Source organism: Talpa occidentalis, unplaced genomic scaffold, assembly GCF_014898055.3.
Source record: "Talpa occidentalis isolate TD23 unplaced genomic scaffold, MPIMG_talOcc4v2.1 talOcc4.3, whole genome shotgun sequence".
Taxonomy (NCBI): domain Eukaryota; kingdom Metazoa; phylum Chordata; class Mammalia; order Eulipotyphla; family Talpidae; genus Talpa; species Talpa occidentalis.
Window position 1 is genome coordinate 84,194,450 of NW_023603184.1, and position 25,837 is coordinate 84,220,286.

A 25,837-nucleotide genomic window follows, 5' to 3' on the forward strand; every position below is an offset into this window, starting at 1 on the left:
GCATCAAAATGTCCAATAAAAATTGGTGTTGTGAGGACAGGAAAGGAGGAGAATATGTAGATTTGTTGTTATAAAAGAATTAAGGGGATAATCTGACTATAGGAAGGGAATGGCCTGTCAGGGGTACATTTTTAATGGGTCTACATTTTAAAATAAAATATGAATTCTCATCCATCCATCATTTTCTGAGGAAAAAACACATTGAAATGAACAACTTCCCCTAGCAACCAGGAATGTTTAAACTTTCCCTAAATTCAACCCTGAGTGAAGTTAGCAGCCAGAAGTTATAGGCATGATTTTCCACTCAGTCTGCATTCTGACAAGCCAGTCACTGTGGGAAACAAAAGGGAAGGAGGTGGGTGGGTTTCTTTTACTCACTGTGAGAAGACGTATAAAGCCGTGAAGAGTGTGAAATGAGCAATATTTACTGGCAGGACTTGAAAAGTGAGATGGGTGTGGAATCCAGAAAACAGATTGCACATTTGTGAAATTACTAACTCATGCCAAAGTTTTGTGGCATGCAGACTGCCATCTTATACAATTTTGCTCTGACTTTTGGATCTTGGACATTTTTTACTTTGTTCTTTGTTGTCTGATTTGTGAAGGGAGCTGTGTTGACGGTGGATGTGTCTTGGTGGGAATTTGCCAGAAGAGAAAGGCTAGTAGCATGAAGGTGAAAGTCATAATTGGAGTCTCCTTATAGGTACAGTTCCACTATGAAACAGCCCAGCAGCTTCTAGCACCCTTTCCACTTCCCCCTTTGCCCTCCTAATTCTGTCTCCTTTGAATCCCTCTCCCTCATTGCCTTGGCCTCTATTTCATCAGAGGCAGAGGATAACCCCATCTTTAGTGTCTTTGGGTAAGCTACAAGGTGAAAGGACTTTCATAGCTCAAGCCCAGGAAGACTATTAGGCAAATCAGGGAATCTGCATTTTTAACAAGTATCTGATCATGATACTGTTGATTCTAACACTGGTAGTCTGAGGGCATCCTTTCAGAAATAATGTAGGGACTCAGCATAAGGCCTTAGAGACTTAGATTGAGCACATCATAAGGCCTGGAACCATATAATACATAGAAGAAAACATGGGCAAAACACTTTACAGCATAAGCTTCAGTGGTGTCTTTGTGGATTTGTCTCCAGCAGCAAGGAAAACAAGAATATAAACAATTGGAACTATATCAAGAAGAAAAGCTTCTACACAGCGAAAGAAACCATCACTCAAACAAAAAGATACCGAATGGGGGGAAATACTTGCAAGCCACACATGTGACAAGGGGCTGATATCAAAGATCTACAAAGAACTCATGCAATTCAACAAAAAGAAAATAAACCAACCAAAAACAGTGGGCAGAACTAAATAAGTATCTCTCCAAAGAAAACATACAGATGGCCATCAGACACATGAAAAATGCTCATCATCACTTATTTTCAGAGAAATGTAAATCGAAAGCACAAGGAGACACCATCTCACACCTGAGAGAATGGTCCATATCAAAACAACAAAAACAAGTGCTGGTGAGTATGTGGAGAAAAAGGAATTCTCTTAGACCATTGGTGGGAATGTACACTGGTCCAAAGAGGTTTATCAATATTAAAAATAGATCTCCTAGACAACCCAGCAATCCACAAATAGCTATCTGCCCAAAGAATACAGAAACACTTCAAGGGGAAAAAATGCACTCCTGTGTTCGTTATGGCACTATTTATAAAAGCCAAGCTATGGAAACAACCTGTGTCCAAATACAAATGAGTGGATCAGGAAGATGTAGTGTATATATACATGATGGAATACTACTCAGCTATCAAAAATGATTAACTCTTGCCATTTGTGGCAGGCAACATGAATGAAGATAAGGGGATTATGCAAATGAAAATAAGTAGAAGGAGAAAGAAAAATGCCTGATATTGTCACTTATACGTGGAATATAGAGAAACCAAGCAAAGGGTCAGATAAAACCAAAAAGAATTAACTTTAAAAAGTGCACTATAGAACTGAAGATACCAGAGAGGGAAGGTAGGAGAGAAGTGATAGCAAAGTCAGGAGAGAGCACGGTGGACTATGATGGTGGACGGTGGGTGTTTTGGTGGTGGGTGTGGTAACAACACCTGAAGGAGATCTTGTACCTCTAAATCACAAAGAATAATGTAAATAAATGTTACCTCAACTTAAAAAATTAAAAAGATACAATAAAAATTCTGGGGTTGAAGGCCATGTGTTGGTATAGTAGGCCCTAAGTTCACCTCCTCCCATAGACACATCAATATACTCCGGCATATGGAATAATTCCCTCCCCCCAAAATGACTATCAATGGAATAGCTCCCCAGCAACTAAGGGCAAAAGAACCAAGCTGAAATGGGTGGGGGAGGCAGAGACTTGGCCTTCCCAACAACCCCCAACCCTAATGCAGTAGCCCACAGTACAGGGAAATCTCACAAGCCCTGAACTTCCCCCAAGGTTTGTGCCCCACATCAGGAACCCCAACCACTGAGCCCTTCACCAGAGAGCTGGGCCCCTCAAATGTCTTAATTTGAAAAACAACAGGGCAAACATAACAAAGATGATGGTGGGAGTGAGGTCTCTGTTGACATTCTCCCTCCACCTTGCTGATGAGGGGGGTATGCAGGTGAAAAGGGCTCTGCCCACTGAACTGAGACTGGGAGTGCCAATGGTCTAAGCTACAGCTGCAGGCTCACCATGCCCTTTTGCACTCCCCTGCAGTGTAACTAAAGCCTTGGGCACAGACAGTCCACGCCAGGGCTGAATGTTGATTACCTGATTCTGGTAGCCTGGGCGTCCTGTGGCCCTGAGCTCCAAGGGACCGTAACAACTGGGCAGGTTGCCACCCCCATCCCTAGGGTGCTGCACAGATAGCAGATGGAGGCACACCTCCAATTTTCTTATTTAAAAAAGTCTGCTTGCCTATCTTGGAGGTTGGCCTGAGGGACAGGCTTCTCATCAGCCACACAACTAGAGATGACAAACACTCCAGGGAATCAGGAATATTAACTTTATGCTTCACCAACTCGTGTCAGTATCTCTAGTAGTGGCAATACCAGAGTTTCCACATGGTCTGGAGTCCCAACTTTTGCAGTATCACCCAGGGTACACTGACAAATCCTCTGTTCTAGAAGGCAGCAGGGTTTGTGATTGTGGTCACATCGGACTATATATAGCTACAAAGGTGCATGCTTTTTTAAAAAGTCTTCCTGATGTCTAAGTTTCAGTCAATCTGAACTAAGTGCTGAGGGAGATTCATTTCTTTGGGCCACTGACAAATATTAGCACACACTTAATGGGATCTATGAAGAATAAATAAGGCTGCTTGGACAATCACAACCAACCAAGAATAAAAGTTGAGATTTAATCAATATACTGAAAACTTTAGATATTGATGAAATTTAGAAAGACTCAAATAAATGGAAAAATAGTGTGTTCATGGATTGGAATAATTATCATAGTTAAAATATCTATATTACTATACAAACTCAATGAAATCCCTATCAAATTCCAATGGCTATTTTTATGGAAAGAGAACAAACAGTCCTAAAATCTACATGCAAGAGCAAAAGATCCCAAACAGCCAAATCAATCTTGATAATGAAGAAGACAGCTGGGAACATCATACTGATTATAAACCGTATTACAAAATAAAGTAATTGAAGTGGTATGGTATTAGTATAAAAATAGTGACATTAATTAATGGAATAGAGAACAAGGAAATAAGCCCACGCATATGTGGTCTATTAATTTACAACAAAGAGACAAGAATATACAATAAGGAAAGGACAGTCTCTTTAATAAATAGTACTGGGAAAACTAGACAGCCATTTGCAAAAGAATGAAACTAGAATACTATTTTATATCATACATAAAAATTACCTCAAAATGGGTTGAAGACTTGAATATGAGACCAATAAACATAAAATTATTGGAAGAAAACATAGGCAGTGAGCTCTTTGACATCTCTCATAAATATATAAATTTTTGGATGTGATTCCAAAAGCATTGGAAACAATAAAATATATAAATAGTACTACATAAAGCCAAAGAGCTTCTATACAGCAAATGAAATCATCAATAAAACAAAAAGGCAACCTATTATATGAAAGATGATATTCTCAGATTATATATCCAATAATGGGTCAAAAAACCAAAATGTATGCACAGCTCATACAACTGAATAACAGAAAACTGAACAATCTGACTAAAAAATGAACAGAAGATTTGAAGACATTTTTTTCCAGGAAAGGCATATGGATGGCTAACAGGTTCATGAATATGAAATTTCAGGGCAATGCTGATCAAAACCACAGTGAAATACCAACTCATAGCTGTCAGAATGGCTATTATCAAAAAAAAAGATACAAGTGTTGTCTAGGATGTAAAGAAAAGGGGAAGCTTCTGCACTGTTGGTGGGAATTAATGTATTAAGGTTCCTCAAAATATTATAAATAGAACTACCACATGATCCAACAATTTCATTTCTGAGTATTGAATCCCCCGCAAAAAATGAAGGCACTAATTCTGAAAGACACACATTCTCCTATGTTCACTGCAGCATTATTTTTAACAGTCAGAGTATGGGAACAGACTAAATAGAGGAAGATGCGGCTTCTATATAGTATATGATCATGTGCTATCTGCTGAGGTTTTTGTCAGTATTGAACCACATCCACAATAGTGGTCCCCAAATTCCTATTAGTGATGTCACAGCTATTGTCTTGTGGCCTTTCAGAGTGGTAGAAGTCTCATATATCCTGTGTTTACTGCTACTCTTAATAGCATCATTTCCCCTCATGCTTGATTTAAACTTGTATTATTTTGTTCATCAAGGTCCTTAAGCATACAAAACCCACTGGTAAGGTTACTGGGAAGAGCCCAGGTTGAGTGAGTGAACTGGAAATGAAATTAAAAGTGATTAAGGACTAAGAAAGTAGAACATCAGTGATAGTTATTGCTCATCAGTCAGGCAAGACCCATTCTACCAAAGCTATGCTCTTCAAGGATAAGAACAAGCTGATGGAAGCTGTTAAAAGATCTGGTCTTTTGAAAGCAATGATATTTACAAAAACTCAAGAAGGTCCTGTATCAGATCTGGAGACACTTGTAAAGGTGTGTGTGGGTTGAAGATTGGACACAGAAGCATATCCCTTTCAACATCATGATGGTCATGGCCAAAGCAAAAATTTGCTTGTGATGTTGAAAGAAAAGTTTGGATCCAACTATGATGATGAATTTACTGCTATCTCTGGGTTTAAATGATTTAAGAATCATTACATAATGTGAAATGAGATGTGAATGCTAATGTAAATGCAGCAGAAAAATTTTAGAAACTCTAGATAAGCTGACTGTGGAGGAAAATTACTTGCCAGAGTAAATCTTCAATAGAGATAAAGCATCCCTATTTGGAGTATGAATGTCTGAAAGGATTTTTATCCACAAGGAGGGCCAAGTAAATACTAGGTTTCAAGGCTTTTAAGGACAGGATAATAATTTGTCCTTAAAATAGGATCTGGCTATGTTGCAGGCTACAAATTGAAAACTGTCATGATCTGGCACAGTATGAACCTCAAGGCCTTAACCATATCAATAAGGACACTTCCAGTGTATTACAGGATCAATAAGAAGTCGCATATGAGCCAATTCCTTTTCCAAGATGCCACCCTGAATTGCTCTGCCAGCAAAACAGAGAAGGACTATTGGAGAATAAGATACCATTCAAGATAATGCTCCCAGACATCCTCCTGTTATTGGAGATATTCACCCCAACAGCAAAGTGGTGTTTCCCTTCCAAGCAATATTTTTTTGAGTCAACCAAAGGATCAAGGAGTTATTACAACCTTTAAGGCCCACTACCTGAGGAGGACCTTTGCCCAAGCTGTTGCTGCTGCTGAGGACGATACTGAAAAGACACTGATGCAGTTCTGGAAGGATCACAACATCGCTGACTGAATCAAGAACCTTGCTTGTGATTGTGTCACCAAAGAGTATATGAGTAGTAACTAGAAGAAAACACTCAAGAGGTTTTTCTGTGATTTTAGAGGCTTGTCAAGGATGAGGAGGTTGTGAAAACAAATCTGCTGCTGAGATGCAAGCAACTTTCACCTACGGTAGGAGGAGGATGAGACTGAAGAGCTCCTAGAGGAAGCCCCTGAGGAATGATGAATGAGCTGTTGGAACTGGAATAGGGACACAACTGAGGAAGAGGCATGAGTACAGTATCCTGCAGGAGAAGAGAAAGAAGAACCTAAGAGAAAATTCACAGTATACAGTTTAGCAGATGCCTCTGCACATTATTTTATTCTTTTATAAGTAATCTCATATTTTCCCTAGACACCCAAAATATTCTTTAGCTTTAAGCCTAGCGATTTTATAGGGAGATTTTGGTGGTGTTGCTCTATGCCATTTTTTCCCCTGGTTTACAATACGCTCTTAATATTTCTGGATTACAGTCCTGAAATTATCCTTGATCTATATTTTTCTTGATGTATGTTTTCTTGATCTAAATATATATATTATATTTCCTTATAGGCACAAATTGTGCATATCTTGGATCATTTTTGCCTGTCATCCAAAGCTATCCTTTTCCCTCTATCCTAAAACATAGTTGATTCACAGATTTTACTTGTACTGTAACAATATTATAAATACAAGTATTTTCTTCATGTGAAGCTCTTGTCCTTATAGGATTACTATATAGATCCTGGGATGGTTCCTCTATTATTGTTGCTGTGATTCACCTTTGAATAAAATGGAACATGAATTTTTTAAAAAAAAAAAAAAAAGATCCTTAAGATGTTTGAAAACACTGCCCCCAAATCAAAAGGTCTTCATTAGTAGACAAGTTCATGGTGCATTATTTGCTTATAGCAGATCAATGATGGAAAAAAGCAACGAACCACCATGGATGTTTTTCTGAAAAGAGTGACATCTCTCTAAGAAGCTCCTCAGACAGGTCCTGCAGGACTGAATCGAGAAGAAAGCACCGTTATCATAGGAGATGACAGCTCTTTGCACATTACTGCCCCTGAAGACCCTCCATGGGCCAAGACATGGAGGTGGAAGACGATGATATTGAAGATCTCAATGCTGTGTCTGCTTGGACTAATGTGTGCTTGTTTGGTCTTTAACAAGAGTTCAAAAAGTAAGAAAAAAAAATACAGAAAGAAGCTTGTAGAGTAAGGATATATAGTGAAAATATTTTTGTATAATTGTATATAATATGTTTATGCTTTAAGATAAATATTACAAAATAGGAAAAGAAAATGAGAGTTCGAAAGGTACAAAAGTTATGGTAAGGGGCCTCCCCGGTGGCGCAGCGGTTGAGCGCTGGGTTGCGAAGCTGCCCGCGGCCTCTGCGGCGCCGGTTCGATCCCCGGCTGCTCCCCGGCCACCGGAGGAGGGTCCCACATGGCGCGCAGACCTCTCCTGCCGCCCGCTGCTCCCTTCAGCAGTGTACTTTGGTCCTTCTGCCTGCTCTGCTCCCCGCTCTGGCTCTGGTGAATTCTCTCACCCTCCCGCGCTTCTGACTGTACCCAGTGCATGTATAAACAAACAAATAAATAAATAAACATGCCTCTATAAAAAAAAAAAAAAAACAAAAAAAAAACAAAACAAAAAAAAAAAAAAAAAAAAAGTTATGGTAAGATAAAGTTTATTACTGAAGAAAGAAAATTTAAAAATTTAGGGTAGCCTAAGTGTGCAGTATTTGTAAAGTTTATAGCCTACACCTTCACTCACCCAGAGCAAGATCCAATCCTATAAGCTCTATTCATGGTAAGTATCTCTGCAGGTACATTTTCTTTTATCACTTATACTGTACTTTTACTTTACCCTTTATGTTGAGATACAGTTAGACACATAAATGTCATTTTGTTACAATTGACTACAGTATTCAGTACAAGCTTGTTGCTGAAGAGCAATATGCCATTTAGCCTTAGTGTGTAAAGGCTGTGCCACGAGGTTTGTGTAAGTACACTCTATGAAGTTTGCACATTAATCAAAGTGCCTAATGACAACACATTTCTAAGAACATATCCCCATTATGTGATGCATGACTGTATGTACAAAGGAGTACTAGACAGTCACAAGAAAGAAAGCAATCTTGCCATTTTTGATAATATGGCTGAACCATGAGGGCATTAAACTAAGTAAAATAAGTCAGACAAAGATACGTACTATGTGATTTCATTTATGTGAAATCTAAAATAAAACAGATACAGAGAACAGATTGCTGGAAATCAGAGTAGAGAGAGTTTGAGGGCAGGTAGTATGGGTAAAGGGGATCAAAAAGTGCAAATTTCTAGTTATAAAATAAGTCATGGGGATGTAATCTATGTATATGGCAATAATAGGCAGTAATATTTAATTGCAAATTTGAAAAATCACTGAGAATAGATGGCAAAAAAAAAAACTTTACTATCATGATCACAATGTACACAAACATCATTATGATGTACACCTGAAACTAATAAAATGTGTCAATTATACTTCCATTTAAAATATCTGGAATTTCCAAAGAACACCTGCACCCCTATGTTTATAGCAGCTCTATTTACAATAGCTAAGCTTTGGAAACAGCCCAAATGCCCAAAAATAGATGACTGGATCAAGAAGATGTGGTACATATACACCATGGAATATTACTCAGCATTCAAAAAAGATAAACACATGCAATTTGCAGCAACATGGATGGCGCTGGAAGGGATCATGCTCAGCGAAATAAGCCAGAAAGAAAAAGAAAAGTACTGGATGGTCTCACTCATAGCAGGAATCTAGAAAACTTAAATAAGGGACCAGGAAAATGAATAACTATAAGAAAGTGAAAATCAAAATCAACAAAAAACTATGAACCAGAGACACTCTCTGGGGGGTAGAGGGCGGGAGGGGAGGGATTGGGGTCAAAATAAGGGGGTTGCAATTGTATGGGGAATATAAAAATAAAATTTATTATTAAAAAATAAATAAATATCTGGAATTTGAAGAAAGAAAAAAAGATTCTGATCATAGTTACAACAATATCTTTAACTACCTGGGGGCAGTGAGCAATTATTTGGCTGATATAATAGACTAGTGATATAATTCTACATGACATCTGTATTTTTCTTTTTAATGCAAAGTTGCAAAGTGAAAAGTGAGTTTAATTAAGTGGAAAGATAATCCATGATGAAATAAGATAACGAGGCACATACTGCAAACAAAAGAACACGGAGAAAGCTTAGAGTTCATAGCTGGGGAGCACACAGTCAAATAGATTGAGGCAAAACTTTCTTGAGTGATGATTTTTTTTTAAAAAAAGCAAAAATGCTAGATCTTATCTACTGTTTTAGAAAGGCATGGGGCAAACTCTTCCCCATTTCATTATCCACTACTCTGGAAATCCAATTACCTGAAGTGGTTTGATGTTCCTTGTCAGAGGTGGCTAAGTGTTTGTGCCAACAAAGCAAGGACAGCACTGAAGTATGTGGGTATGGTTCTCAGGGCACAAGAGCAGAATCCTAATAAGCACTTAATTCTTTTACTCAGAGAAGCCTGCACTGCTTGAGGGATGTGTAATATGAGATTTGCATAGAGGAGTAGGAAAACCACACATGTGGAGGGACTTCCCAGAGCTGTGCAATTGGGGTTCCTGCTGGGGTTCAGCAGTACCTTTCATCCAGGGGTCAAGACTGGCTTTGCAGGTTAGCTATGGGGAACTTCAATCATTGCAGCTCTGTTCAGATACTTTAGCTCCATAAGCAGCCAGTGTTTGAATGACTTATCTCTTAACATCCTACACACACTCAGAACCAGGCTGTCAAATCAGGGTGGTTTTTATTCCTTATCTTCAACAGAGGATGATACTGTGTGGGCCAATGGGTGTGAAGGTGAATAATTTATGAGATGGGAGTAGGAAATGATTTTGTAATATATTATCTCCTTTGAGCATCAGGTTTTTCCCAGCCTGTTTCGCCCCATGTGACTAACCTCCTGCCTTTATGTGATAAATTTCCAAGACTTTAAAATTGCAGCCAACTTTTGATGTAATCATCCTCTGGAGGGAGCAGTTAGAAATCAACCTTTGGTGGAGTTTTTAATAAAAATGAACAGGCAAGAAGGGAAGAAGAATAGAGAAGCCTAGAGTCCAAAAGTCCTCAAAGATTGTAAATTCGCTCTGGAGGTAATGAATACAGCCTGGGCATGGGAGGAGAGAGATGATTATACAGAAAAGTGGATACACTTTCACACAAAGAAAAGAGGGTCCTCAACTCCTTGTCCCTATGCCCTCCACCATACCAGATGTTGATTCGTATAACAGTGCCAATGACAGGCAAACCATGGTTTGCCCAACAGTAAGTACCCATTGAAATGAATCCAGGAAATATTTTTCACAAAATACTTAACCTAACCAGCATTTGATGCTATGTTTGTGGTTATTATTGGCCCCCTTCCCCGTCCACCTATAGGTATTGCAGAAGGACCAAGTTATGACTCTTAAGCACTGGTTAACAGATAGTTCGACAAACAAATAAGAACATGTGTCATCTCCAGTTTATTTAAAGTCAGTTATAGTTTATGTGCTACTCTATATTTTCTGTGATTTTGAAGTCACTCAGATGGCTCATCAGCACCCCCTCAAACTGGCTTTATTTTATTGACAAAGATTCTCATTTAGTTTTCATTAACTGGTTAGTTTTCCTCAAACTCCACATGTCTCATTTTTGAAAATGACAGGAAGTATATGCTTTGTATTACATAATGTGCAGGGCTTCCATTTAATGAATTGTTTGACTAATTTTCTTTTAGGCAAATAAGCAAATTAATTTATACAAGCTATTAATACCAACTATTAAGGCTTTTCATTTTGTTGGTTTCAGCAATCTCTGCATGACACATACTGCAACAAAATGGAAATTGATTTCACCAAATTCGGCAACACTGCAGTGTTTTGTAACCTTTGCAATGATGCTTATTTGAAAAGCTGCACTTAATTATCCTTTTTTTTTTTTTAACTTTTGCCTGCATTTCAACATGCTGATAGCTAACAGTTCTATCACACTTGACAGTTAAAAGTAAATTCATCTCGAGTGTTCCTACGCTGCCCTTGGTGCTTGTCACATAAGGAGACTTTAATATGCCCATCAGAAAAAGCATTAGCCTCGCTTATCTGCATCTTCATTTCTATACGTGGGGAAAGAAAGTAAGTCTCTCAGCTGTAAGACAGAGTAGAAAGCAGACAGAACCTGATTTGGCCAGTTCTCTCTGAGGCTGGAATTAAAGCCCCACTGGGACTCAAGACCCTTTAAATAGAAGAGCCTGGTCTTCTAGCTACTGCAATGCCTTCCAGGTGACTTTTCAATGGAACCTTTCTGGTGTCTTCTCCTAAGAACTGACTCCTCAACCCACTACCACATAGATTCTGTCTACCGACATTTGAATCCTTTGTGACTCCACCTCTCTGGGCGCCTGATACTTTTTCACCTAGTGATCTTTCTGTGCTGAGTCCTATAGCACTTCTTGTTTGGGAAGGCACTTCCATTCCAGGCCCCCAGTTAGGCCCTTGTCACTTTAGAGGCTGGCTAGCTCTGGGACAGGGAACTTTGGCCCAACAGTGGGGATGAGGAACACAGCTCCCTGGTGCTCCCCTCTGCAAGGCAGTGAAACAGGGCACTTTCCTGTATCAGTGGTGATGGGTGAACTAAATACTGTGATTGGTCAGAATCCAAATAATATGTGAGGACATATAGGTCAGGTCCCTTTTTTTTTTTTTTTTTTTTTTAGATAATAAATTTTATTGTTATATTCCCCATACAATTGCAGCGCCCCCATTCTGACCCCAATCCCTCCCCTCCCGCCCCTGCCCCCCTAAAAGTGTCTCTGGTTCATAGTTTTTTGTTGATTTTGATTTTCACTTTCTTATAGTTATTCATTTTCCTGGTCCCTTATTTAAGTTTTCTAGATTCCTGCTATGAGTGAGACCATCCGGTATTTTTCTTTTTCTTTCAGGTCAGGTCCCTTTTAAAGCTAAATGTGACCATATAGGGACACTTTTTTCTCTTGGTATCTCTTCTCACTAGCACATCCCAACCTTCCCCACCATTAAATTTATTCCATCAACATTTGTATTTCAATGAACAAGACTACGACTTTCCAGTTATCGCATTTCCAGTGGCATAAAGCTTTGAAGATAAGTGGTACAGGAAATACTTTGTGTTTCAATGTTTTAGACAGGGTGGCTATGTTTATAAAAGGATAAAATCCACAGAGACAAAAAAGGTGATAAAGGTGACAGCCCAGTATGCTTGTGTTTCCTTTGAAGCTGACCCTATTTTTAATTGTTCTTAGTTTTCAAATCAACACCTAGCTATGCAGCAGAGCAAAAGGCTGCTGGTCCAGGGTTACTTTGGGGTAGGGAATTGGAACATGTGAGATTATTTATATGTACAGCATTTAATTAAATCTCACGGAGGTGTAGTCCATATTGAATGCATTCGAGCTGTAACTCACTGCATGTTTGCTAGTCTTGCTGTTGTGATAATTGATAGAACCTTCATCGGTGTCTCCATGGTCTATCTGTACTAAATCAAGAAATAGATGTGGCTCTACTTTTGGAGACTTATGATGTAAATATCTTAATGCAGCATTTCCAATTTCCTGCTGATCTTGTTTTGTGGGTCTAACAGAACAGAGGCCAGACTGGTAAGGTTTAAGAAAGAATATTAAAATAAGGAATAAAAAAAAAAGATAGCTTTATTTGGTCAATATTCAATTAGGCCTGTTTGTCTTTATCCTGAATTTTAAGATGGTATGGTTACATTTCTTTAATATGCTTAAGTAGGGTTTAGTTTTCCTACAGGAAATTTCTGAGAAATAGCTGACACTGTAAGATAGCTAGATCTTTGCAAAACAAGTCACAGGAGCAAATGTGTTTAGTAAAATGATAGAAATAATGAATACCAAAACCTGTAAAAGTAAATTCTTGCCTCTGTCTTGTCCTGTGGTATATGTTTCAGTAAAACTTCAGGTCAAGGTCCTGAAAAAGACTGTAGTCTAGAAGCCAAGTTTGCTCCAGAAACATTCTAAGCAGCATTACTCATTTCTGGGGTTGAGGACTCTTTTTACCCCCTACCGCAACATTATAAAGTCTCCATGTGGCCTAACCCTGGGCATGCCTGATTGAGTCCTCTTTGTCCTCATTCTGTCTAGCTGTACTTCCTCCTATAATGGGGAAGGGTCCTCTCTGTCCTCATTTGCCAATGACTATGGAGGAGGTGGCAGTTAAAGTGGAGGTCTCACATAATACCAGTTTTCTGGATCATTTGATTTATTTAAGTACCTATAATGCCAAGGCCCTTGGGCATTCATCCAACCAACCGCTTATGTTTCCATAAATAATGTCAGCTCTGGGACTCAACTGAATTAGGCCACAGGATGGCTGAAGGGCTGTCTCTGTTGTTCCCTGGAGGTCAAGAGATTTGAACTATCAGTATATCTGAGCTTTTACAGAAAAGTACTCTAAATTCAAATTTCAGAAACCTAGTTTCATTAATATTCAAATTTCAGTGCATTTGATAATCTACATATATAGGTTTTGTTTTGAATGCTCTAGAGAAAAGGCCTCTGGAAATTGTTTGGGAGGAGAATTAGTCTTCAACATCACTGATTAACAGATTTACATTAAAAGGTGAAGAGCAAGTTAATGTCCAAATGGCAGTAAAGAATTCAGATAGAAGAATTATGTTTTCAAATGCCAAGGCCAAGGAAAAATTCAAGTAGATATCTGAAAATTCAAATTCCTATATATTTGCTCAGAAACCTTAATGATTAATATAAACACATCAAACTAGTTAAAATGGATGACGCATTAACTCGGTCACTGCAATCAATCAGCACCATAATCAATGAATGACATTTGCTCTTTCCCGCCAAATAGTTGGGAGATTAGAACTGTCTGGACCATATTTGCAATGGTTATTCAAAAGAGGGAGCAATGCCTTCTAGCTGGCCTGTCACAGAGGATTCTCTTAGGCAACATGACCCACATTACCATGCAGATCAAACAGACACAACTGCATTAACCAAAGACATTATGAAACGTTCAACACTCCCACTTCGAAGACACTTGGAAGTCAAAAATGTAAGAGTGATTCCAGTTATTTTAAAAAATTCCCCAACATGCTATTTTCTGTTTCCTAAGTCCCTCTGCTCTATCTTCACCTCCCACTAAGACGAACTCCCTTCTATTAGCCTACTGCCCACTTCTCTTACTCTACTCGGTACTTTAAGGGCAGATCAACTCCTTTCACATTAATCATCTACAGTTACAGTATGTAAGGCCATACTGTAGAGTTTGAACAAAACTTTATCAAAGAGTAGGTGATCTTGAGAAGCAAATGCAACACAGAATAACTGATATTTGAAGTAGAAGCACAGGGTCACCTGTCTCCCTGTGCCAGCAGCCAGCTCAGAACCACAAACTGCTACTACCCATTCTCTACCTTGCCCACAACATTTCCACCCACCAGAATGCCAGCAGGAACTCCAATGCTTTAATTATTTAAGGATCCATCTGTGCCTGGCACGGAGAAAGAAAAGTTTCTTTCCTCTTTTGGCTTATAGTCTGTTCCTGAGGGCTCTGTTACTACCCCCAGAAATTGCCTCATCTCAGGATGACTGCATACAAGTATCTACCTCATTCAAGAGGCCCCTGAGCCCAAAACATTATGGTACATTTGGTCCTTTGATCTAAAAATAATTATATAAAATTAGTGATAGCTAAGACTAAAATATCCAAGAATATAGTGGTGTTGGGTCAGTCTAACCTATTACAGATGTAGTTAATTTGGGGAGTGGTGGTAATAGGAAAATGTAAAATGCAGGGGAGAAGGAAGAGGCAGAAGCTATGTTTTGAGGTACTTATTGTCTTTCAGCAAGAGGGCAGGTGTTACCTGCAACACTACACAGTGTTTTAACACTCCCCTGAAGTGTGTTTTAACAACCTGTAGGGGATTTTACTGAATGGTTTTGTATGGAATGAAAAGCATTTTTTTTTAGCTGTGTTTTTTAACTTTGTGATAGGCATGGTGCTGGTGTTGCCTTATATAGCACTGGGAAAACGCATGTAAGAGCATGCGTGTGTGTATAATGATCTTTCAGTGACTTATTGGTAGGCCTTGGTTATGAGGGCATCTTTTTTTTTTTTAAGATTTTTTTTTATGATGCATACAAGAACTGGGGTACAGGCCAGAGGTGTGGGGGCTGAGAGGATTCATCAGAGAGAGGGGGGAAGAGAACAGGAGATCTACTGAAATACACTGCTGAGGGGAGCAGAGGGTGAGACAGGAGAGGTCTGCTGCGCCATGTGGGTTAGCTCCCTGCCTGGGTATCAAATTCCTGCTGCAGAGACTGTGGATAGCTTCATAGGATGCGTCTTAACCCCTTGTGCCACCAGGGAGGCCCCATCTTTACTAATCTTTATGCTAAAAGGTAGGTGGGCATCCTTTTTAGAAGTGGGTACCACTCTTCACTGTCTATAATAGTTGTTAACAATTTGTTTTGACCCAATGTACTGAGCATGTTGCTTATTACAACTTTGAGTGAACATTTTCATGGATCTCATTCATTTAATCTGCAAATATTTAAGAATGTGCCAAGGATATATGGAAGGTGCCAGAAATACACACACAGTCCCTTTCCCCAAGGAATTGAGTCCAATGTGGAATCAGATATGCAAAGGGAGATATCCTCCTCACACTTCACACTTGTTTAAATATTGTTTCCCCAAAAGCAGACCCTGAGGGCAGGATTTGTGTGTGAGTTGTGCTCATTCTCTCTCCCTCTCCCTTTCAGGGGAGGAGAGCTAGTCCCAGGAAGCACTGTGAGGGAACAGGAAGCAGAAGCAAAGCCACAGTTACTGACATGGGTACCTGGGCCATAGTACCTTGTGAAAGATGGTGTGGGCCATACCTCAGGATTGTCTCCTTGACAGGAGAGCTAAAGCAGAGGCATTTATACACCGATTTCTGGTGTCAACATCTGGTCCTTCCATGCTGCCCTGCACACTAACTGCACACACTTCTGTCCCTTCCAGAGAGCTGCCAGAAGCTCTGCTGTGCTCAGGAATTGTCTGCATGTGCCCTCTGGGTCAGCCAGGGGCTCTGGGCAGGGCAGTGACAGCTGCAGCTCAGGCCAGAGAGCAGCAGCTCATTACTTTTAATATCCACATTAAATGTCATGGAGTCTCATTCTGCCTATCACAAATAATATCATTCTCTCCCATGGGGGGGCTTCTCTAAGAACTCCAGCAGTGTCCACTCTGCCCCGGGATCTAGGCTTAATTTGGTAAACTTCTATTGACAGAAAGTCAGGACCCTACTCAGTCCACTAACAGTCCTTTCTTTTTTAGATAGTTGTTGCCTTCATGCTGTTGAAACAATGATGATCAGGCCACCAGTGCCACTCCAGCCATTGCTGGAAACTCTGCAGTGATGTGGCAAAGGAATTGCACCAAAGTTCAATAACCAGGCAGCCTAAGTGAAATCAGAACCCTAAAGAAGATATCCGTGTCACTGACAGTATCAATGGTCCTGTGTTACAGTCTTCATATTTAATTGATTTGCTCATGGTTATCCCAAGCCCCTAAGAACAAGCCTCTAAAAATTACCAGGTCTTCTGGATTTTTAAGTTGCACTCATTTCCCCAGACAGTCTCATGGTGCCATGACAGATGGGCCTGAGGAGCTGTCAGTGTTGGCTAAACACTACATCTTGAATGAGCCCTTATCTTCCTACCTCCATATCCCAGCCTTTGGGGTCTGAGGTGGCTCCTTGCTCCACAGTCCCAAGGTCTGACATTCTGTCCTGCCCTGGGGTAAATGACATTCATTTAAAATTAAGCTACTAATTTCTCACAAGCTTTTGCATCACACAGTGACGCCCTGAAGAAGAGGCAGGTTTAAGTCTCTCCTACACACCCTCCAAGACTAAACTTGCTGAGCCTCCTGCATAGAATAATTTTCCCTTTTCCCAGTAAATTTCTAAGAGCTTAAGAGAGCCAGGGAGTCATAGTTGAGGATGAGGAAGTGGTAGCAAATAAAGATAAGCATATACATTGAGGCAATCTTTGAAGACTAAATAAAGAGAAAGATGGAAAGAAAGGGGGAAAGCCAGAAGGAGAAGAGAGAAAACATCCCTGCCTTCTGTAAATATTTACTGTGGAAAACAGGACTCATGTATGTGTTATGGCCTTAATATCTATAAAGGAAATACAGAAGTCCATGCAAAGTACCATGCAGGGAACAACCAGGCAGAGAAGAGCTTGGTGACCAGTGTGATGGGGGCACAGGAGGCACTTGGCCATTTCTGCTATCTGAGCCGTCGAGCTATATCGTGTTTAGAGGCAAAATGTGAATGTTGTCCTCTAAAATGTCTGCTGCGGTGATTTCCATGTATTGAATGAATTGTCAGTTCACAATATTATTTTCTCTTCCAAGTGTGTGTTTCTCTACCAATTTCCTCCTCTTTAAATGGCACTGTAATTTCCCCCTGTTTGTTTTTAGTGAAATAGCTGGAAAAGCAATTATTGCACACAATCATTGGCTAATAGACATGAGAAGAGGACAGAGTTAGAAATTCCCAAGGTGCAGCTTGCATGAACACCCTAGGGTGGATCTCTACAATATTTTACGACATATTCTGCTCAGCATACTGTCAGGAGAGACTGTTGTGAACTGAATGTTTGTGTGCCATGAAATCATATGTTGAAAACCTAACTCCCAATGTGATGGTATTAGAAGGTGGGGCCTTTAGGAGGTGACTATGTTATGAGGATGATACACTTACAAATGGGATTGCTGTCCTTATAAAAGGGACCTCAGAAACTTCTTTGGCTTGTTTTGTTCCCAGTATTGATACAACTAGAATTTGGCAATCTATAATTTGGAGAGGGCCCTCACCATAATCTGACCATGAAGGCATGTTGACCTCAGACTTCCAGCTTCTTGAACTGTGGGAAATCAATTTCCATTTATTACAAGCTCCCTAGTCTATGATCTTTTGTTAAAGCAGTTCAAACTAAGGCAGGGGCCAACTATTAAACGCTACCATGTTTACATAAATGCTATAAGAACTCTGACAACCTTGCGATATAGTCAACTCCTTGGCATATTTTGGTAAGCCAATAAATTGTTGACCTGGAAGCATTCCAACTCTTATTTGGGGCAGTAATATTCTAAACTTAGTTTTAAGACGAATCTGTCCATTTGTTTTACCCATGGAATTACTTTAACTCTTTTCATGAGGAACAGATGGAAAAGGTGAACTATTATGCTGCTATAGATTCTAGATCCAAGAGCTTACGCTGTTGCTATTCCCTACCCAGATTACCTTATTTGTCATCTTTTGCCTGCCTACATTCATTCACTCAACAGATCCTTCTTGAGGACCTGTCATATGTGAGAATCTGAGGTCAAAAACAAAGCTTTATTGGTCTCTGTAACAACAGGTCCCATTCTCAGAGCAGCAGTGCAGACCAAAAAGAATGTAGATATCAAAACACAAATTGTCAAAAAGTGGAGAACATGGAAGAGGCATCTAGGAGTTGTACATTTGATTGGCTTCACCTTCAGAGTATCCTTTCTGGCAAAAATATATCCTTTCTGGCAAAAATATATAAATATATACGATGGTCATCACATTATATTACTTTTATATAATGAAGATTTAAAAAAAAAAACTGTGTGGTTTGCAAGTTTAGTATGAAAGCACGAAGGAGGCTGGGCTACTTAAGGAGCTTTGTTGGATATGCTGAGTTCAAGTTCTAACACATACCCTCCTCTTGAATATTACTTCATTTGTCCCAAATAGAAAGAGTACAGAACGTTTTTCCAGACAATGTTTTCAAACTACACTTGAGCGTGATAATCTCATTGCAAAATGGCCTCTGGGTATGTGCTGTTGCTGTTTCTGAACAAACATATATGAGTGCTGATTGATAAAAATAATATTAAGATTAATTTTTCCTTCAAATTGGAAAAAAAAACCCACCTGTACATTTATTAAAGTCATTATGTTGACATGCTTTAGGGGTAGTTGTGGAACCTCAGAGCTAGATATATGACGTGGCTTAAAAACATCTTTAGCAGGGCCTCCCTGGTGGCGCAGGCGGTTGAGGACAGTGCTGTGAAGCTATCCGCAGCCTCTGCAGCATGGGGTTGATCCCAGCCGGCCAGCATGAATCCCACATGGTGTGGCAGACCTCTCCTGTCTCACCTGCTGCTCCCCTCAGCAGTGTATTTCATCAGTCTGCCTGTTTTGTTCCCCACTCTGTCTCTGGTGAATCCTCTCACCCTCCCACTCATCTGGCCTGTACCCCAGTTCTTGTATAAATAAAAAAAAATCTTAAAAAAAAAATCTTTGGCAGACTGGATGTAGCCGTCGAGGCAGTGTTTATCATTAGCTATACAAGCCTACGTCAGACACCTTCAGAAGAATTGCTCATGGTTTTCACATGGTTTTGCTGCCAGAATGCTTTTGAGCTGGAGGGAACTAAATATTTAGTTCCACAACTGTAGCACTGAGTGCTCACCTCCTAAGGGGCATTCTGAATATTTTCCACCATGTTTCATCCCTGTTTATTACAGGTCCTCTCTAAGTCCCACTTTCTTTCTATCATCACCTGGACTCTTCTGTGCCACTCACTACATCTTCTAATTTCTCTCCTGTGCCCAATATTCTTTCCCTGTACCCAGTTAAACTTTTGAATCGTAAATTCTCACCTCCCCCAGTCCTATCATCCATTTGAATTCCTGACATTTTAGTTTCACACCTCATCACGTAAGTACTTCTTGCATACTCATAGCCTAAATTCTTCTTTACTATGCATTGCATCAAATTAAAATTCTCAGTTTTAAGTATCTCATCCTTTGACCATTTCCATCTTTACCCAAGTCTCATTGGTGCTTCTACTGTTATTATCACAGGTTCTCAAAACCATCATGACCTTCACTTCAGCGATACCAGCACTTTCTCAGAAGTAGCTATTCCCTTTGTGTCTTTCTTCATTCTGTTCTCTGTCCATCTCATAGTTCATCTCTCTGCACTCTGATCGCACATGCACTCAAGTCCTTTGCCACGTTCCATCTCTGTCACATCTATCTGGTAAAATTTCCAGTTATCTTCACCCAGATAGTACAATATCGAGGGGAAAAAAATCACGAGAACAATATTTAACTAGCCGTACTCATTTCCCTAATATAGAAAACTATCTTTTGAAAACAATAACTTATTATCTTCTATTTCATTAAGCATATTTATTTTACATTTTTTAGTTCTTGTTATAGTTGATAATGTTCATATTTCACTGAGAAATCATAAGTTACTGAACAGAGTTCTGAAATCTCATGGTAACATCTGAACATCAGTTTTCACCTGTACCTGTCATCTCTTCTTCCTTTCATTATTAATTTACTAAAGAAAAATCTTTTTTTTTTTTTTCACGAGATCCTACATCACTTCTCTCTTGCACCATCCATCTCTTCTTCTATACTACATGTTTTTAAAAATCTAGAACTAAAGTGTACAATAACTGAAATGAAAAATTTACTGGATATAATTAATAGCAGAATGAAGATGGCAGAATAGCAAATTAGTGAAATTTAAAGAATTCATTCTGGAGAACATAGGAAAACAGATTAAAGAAAAATGAACATAGCCTTGGAGGATTATATTATATCACATGATCTAATATGTATGTAATTGGAGTTCAAGAAAGAGATCATATGGTTGGGAAAAAATTGAAGTACAGGTCTAAATTTCTCAAATTTGATGAAAAAATGTCAACTTAGATATTGAAGATAGTCCATGAGCTCCCCAGGCAGAATAAACACAAAGAACAACATACTTAAGGCACATAAAATCATGGTCAAACTGCTCAAATCCAAAGATAAAAGCATAATTTTCAAAGCAGCCAGAGAAAATGTCATAACGAAAATATGGTGATATGAGCCATGACTGGCCTCTCTACAATAGAGACCAAAGACAACAAAATGATTTCTTGAAAGTGAGAAAAAAAAAGCAAACTTCTCTACTCCATATTGGATATCTATCTCAATAGTAAATATAATGAATAGTAAATATATATTTATTTATATATATAACTATATATATAAATATAATGAAAATATACATATATAAAATGAATAAAGATAGTTTTAGCAAGGGCCTCCCCAGTGGCGCAGGCAGTTGAGTGCAGTGCTGTGAAGCTGTCCACAGCCTCTACAGCGCGGGTTCGATCCTGGCTGGCCAGGGAGATACCTACATGGTGTGGCCTACATGGTGTGGCAGACCTTTCCTATCTTGCCCGCTGCTCCCCTCAGTGTATTTCAGTCGGTCTGCCTGTTCTGCTCCTCACTCTGTCTCTGGTGAATCCTCTCACCCTCCCACACATCTGGCCTCTACCCTGGTTCTTGTATGCATGAATAAATAAATCTTTTTTTTTTTTTTAAAAAAAGATAGTTTTAGCTAATTGAGAGGCAAGAGACTATGTAGCCAGCAAAAATGCACCATAAGAGGGGCCTCTCTGGTGGCGCAGCGGTTGAGCGCTGGGCTGCAAAGCTGTCCGCAGCCTCTGCAGCACCGGTTCAATCCCCAGCTGCTCCCCAGCCACCGGGCGAGGGTCCCACATGGCGCGCAGACCTCTCCTGCCTCTGCAGCACCGGTTCGATCCCCAGCTGCTCCCCGGCCACCGGGAGAGGGTCCCACATGGTGGACAGACCTCTCCTGCCGCCCGCTGCTCCCCTCAGCAGTGTACTTCTGTCCTTCTGCCTGCTCTGCTCCCCGCTCTGGCTCTGGTGAATTCTCTCGCCCTCCCGCGCTTCTGACTGTACCCAGTGCTTGTATAAATAAATAAATAAATCTTTAAAAAAAAATGTACCATAAGAAAAGGTAAATGCTTTAGGCTGAAGAAAAAAACATATGGATACTTTGATCTATAGAAAGGAATGCGAAGCAAATAAATGGTAAATGTGTAAATATAAAAGAATAAGATTTTCCATGTAATTTTCTTGAAGGACATTTGATTCTTCAAAGCAAAAAATAAAAACATTTTATGGTCAAATTTGGAATGGGGTTTGGATGAATGTAGAGGGAATGGGGCACAGAGGAAGAAGGGGCAGGGAAAAAGAATGAGACTTGTAACATTTCACATTCGTGAATGGGAATAGGAAGTGTGCAGCATCAAGTATGACCTGAGAAGAGTGAAGTAGGAAATACAAAGAAAAGGCTGAACTACCAGAAACGAAACATGAACTGATATTAGATTAACTTTAATAGGCAGGCAAAGCTGAAAAGTTCTAAGTTCTTTGGGTTTTTGTTTTTGGTTTTTTTTTTTTTTTTTTTTTTTTTGCATAGAAGTGGGGTATAGGCCAGAGGTGTGAGGGTGAAGGGTGAGAGGATTCATCAGAGACAGAGTGGGGAGCAGAACAGGCAGATAGACTGAAAGCACTGCTGAGGGGAGCAGCGGGCGAGACAGGAGAGGTCTGCTGCGCCATGTGGGTCAGCTCCCTGGCCAGGGATCGGACTCAGGCCATAGTAGTGATAGCACTGAGACTTTACCCCTAGGCCACCAGGGAGGCAACACTGTTCTACGTTATCTCCTAGATGGTTTGATCTGTTTTCAAAGCTTTGAAAGTCACCTCTGTGTTGTCATAGCCCAAATTTCTAACAACCTCAGGATCTCCTCTACAACCATATTTTTCATTTGTGCACCGAACATAGTATGTAGCTCAATGGCATTTCAAACAAAAACAATCAAAAATAGAATTCTGGATTTACTTCCTTTTCTCTAATGTGTTCCTTCTTCAATACTTTTTATCTTAGCAAATGACACCACCACATACTTGGACCAAAGCAGAAATGAGGAATCTTTGTGAATTCTTCCTCTCCCCTCTTTACAAGCCCTGTTTTTAGCTCTAAAATGTATCTTCACCTACTCCTATCCAGGGCAACTCCCATCTAAGCCTCTCTAGTCACCTCACTCCATGCGTGAATAATCTTAATGCTAACAGAAGCTTGACACATCTTTGCTTAAGTCACCTCAATGAGTTTCCATGGCCCCAGGAATAAAATCCATACTTCTGCAATGACTTGAATGATTTGGCTAGTGCTCTGCTCTCCTACCCTTCTCCCTTCTTACTGGATACACTCACACTGCCTTTCTTTTGTTTCTCACTCCCAGAATTGAGACTAGTGTGAGGTGAATGACTCACAAAATATCAAAAATTTAAAGACAGCATCAGTAGCAGTATTATGTGACGCTGGAGGTGGAAGCAAAAGGAAATGTCAGACTTTATTTAAATGTTGATATTTTGCTCATTGTGGATTTTTTGTATTAATTTTGATTTTGAAAATTTTGCATTAAGATATTTTCTCTTGCTCACTGAGGCTTTTAATACCCCCTGGACTTCTGTAACCTAGTAAGTATCTAGCCTTAGTCTCCACCCAGCTCAAATCATGTTTATCTTGCCTCATAATCTTTACTCATTCTCTCCCTCTGCATGGAACCTGCCTTCCACCATGTTCCCAGCCTGGGTGGCTTCCCTGTCCTTCAGTTCTTCCCCTAAATGCACCTTCTTAGGGAAGTGTAAGTCCTGCCTTAACGCTAATCCCACACTAGTCCAGTTTACTCTTTATCCTAGAAAACACTTTTTTTCTTAGAAGGGTTTTTCACAAACTATAATTTATTTGGTATACTTATCTGTTTACCTGTCTATTATGTTTCCTCCACTTGTAAATACTCCACAGGAGGCAAGGATTCTAGCATTAAACTCAACTCATAGGAGCCATTTCATATATAATTTTAAAAAGAATTAATGGACTGAGGGCACATAGAATATGCTACCCTTTTATTTTTGGCTATTGCTTTATCCCTCTACTATGATCTTTCTCTGCAGCCAATGAAAGAAGGAGCTATTTCTGGGGGAAAAATACTAAAAACTCTTGGCGTTTACTCTGAAAACAAAACACACAAAAAGGTTACAGAGAAACAAAACCAAAATACAGTTGAGGAGGGGTGGTGGGAGTGGAGGTGGATGATCCTCTTAGGTCTGCCTCAGATTTTTATTTGTTTGGGATTTATGAATTAGTAATTATTTCCATGATTGCACAAAGGCTTCCAGCTATAAGTGTTGAATCCAATTAACTGCTGAGATTCTTTGGTACATTCACTGATTTTTTTTTTTAATTTAACCATATAAAGAAACTCTTATTAAAATTTCAGCATATGGAACCTAGCTTCTAGGTTTTCCCTTTATATTTCTGACATAATAAATCTAGCAATGGTTTTATTCACTCAATAAATATTTAGTGAATGCCTACTGTATTCCAGGCAGTGCCCTCAGGTGCTGGGCATACAGCAATGAACAAGTCAAAGTCTTTGCTTTATGGAGTTTATCTTTCAGTACAGGGAGACAAAGCAAGTGAACAATCCAAGAGGAGATATTGCTTGGAAGAAAATTTAAAGTAACATAAGGAGAAGGAATAAGGGTGGACTGGGTGTGAGTGATCAGGGGGCACTATTTTAAGGGGAGGGGTCAGCGAAGACCTCTCTGAGGATGTGACATTGCACAGAGGCCTTGCAGGTGCTATGCCTTGAAGTCTGCTTTGTCTTGTATTTCCAGGAAATCACTACTGGATTCTCTGGAAGCAGGTGCTGAAACATTTTGGGGTGCATGATGGCAATTAGGGAATAAGACCTATGAAAGAGGAGAAAGAAGGATTGCACCAAGGGAGATACTGAAGTGTATGGCCTTTGCTTAATCTGTGTCTATCACACAGGCCTTTTAAAAAGCATTTTTTGGTGACGGTTTTGTGCATTCAAAAGTTAAATTAATAAGTGACTGAGTCATTGAATAAATATTTAATAGAGATCAACTATTTACTAGCACTCTGAGGGGGCACTGGGTGAGGAGAAGCAAATGCTCTGACCTTATGGAGCGCCCCCACTCTACATTTGGAGTGACAGGTTTGTACGTGAATAATTTCAATTCAATGTAGTAACTGTATTTAAGGGGGATCATAGAGTGCTTCATAGGGCCCAGTTAAATTATTTACCTGGAGATACACTTTGTAAGTAACTGACCTGGCAGGCTCATTGGTATGCAGCTTTTCTCAAAAATCAAGTATTGTACTGGAGCATTATTAAAGTTATATTTTGGAAAAGGCAGAAAGTTGATAAGCCTGCCCTCAGAAATCTCTCAGATCTAGAATATCTTTTCCATGCTTTATCATTTAGGACTCTGGGGTTTCAGCTGATTAGTTTTTGGAACATTTGAACAGATAATGAATAAATAAACTCTTCTTTCAGGTAAGAATAGGTCCTGTATTATTTTTCCACTTAAGGCCCTCATCGTTACAGCTACATACAATGCACACATAATTTCCCTACTCCCAAGACATTTCTCTGTAAAGGAACAATATTTGGATACTTGAAAGATACGTTACAATACAATATATTTGTAGAGTCTATTTGTTCTCATCTAATGTCTAAAAGTTGTATTAAAGAGGACCAAGGAGACAGCCCTTCCAACCTAAAAGAAATGTGGATAGAGCTTCCATATGATCCAGCAATTCCACTCCTAGGTATTTACCCAAAGGACACAGAAACATCAATTCCAAAGAGCACCTGCACACCTATGTTTATAGCAGCACTGTTTACAATAGCTAAGCTTTGGAAACAGCCCAAATGCCCAAAAATAGATGACTGGATCAAGAAGATGTGGTACATATATACCACGGAATATTACTCAGCATTCAAAAAAGATAAACACTTGGATGTCTTTCTCTTGTCTTATTGCTCT

The 25,837-nt window shown here is 39.5% G+C and overlaps 1 long non-coding RNA gene across 1 annotated transcript in view; it reads right to left on the reverse strand.

The window, feature by feature from the left end:
- Nucleotides 1–25,837, reverse strand: part of LOC129146630 (uncharacterized) — a 116,687-nt gene that overhangs the window by 22,390 nt on the left and 68,460 nt on the right. The window lies entirely within an intron of this gene.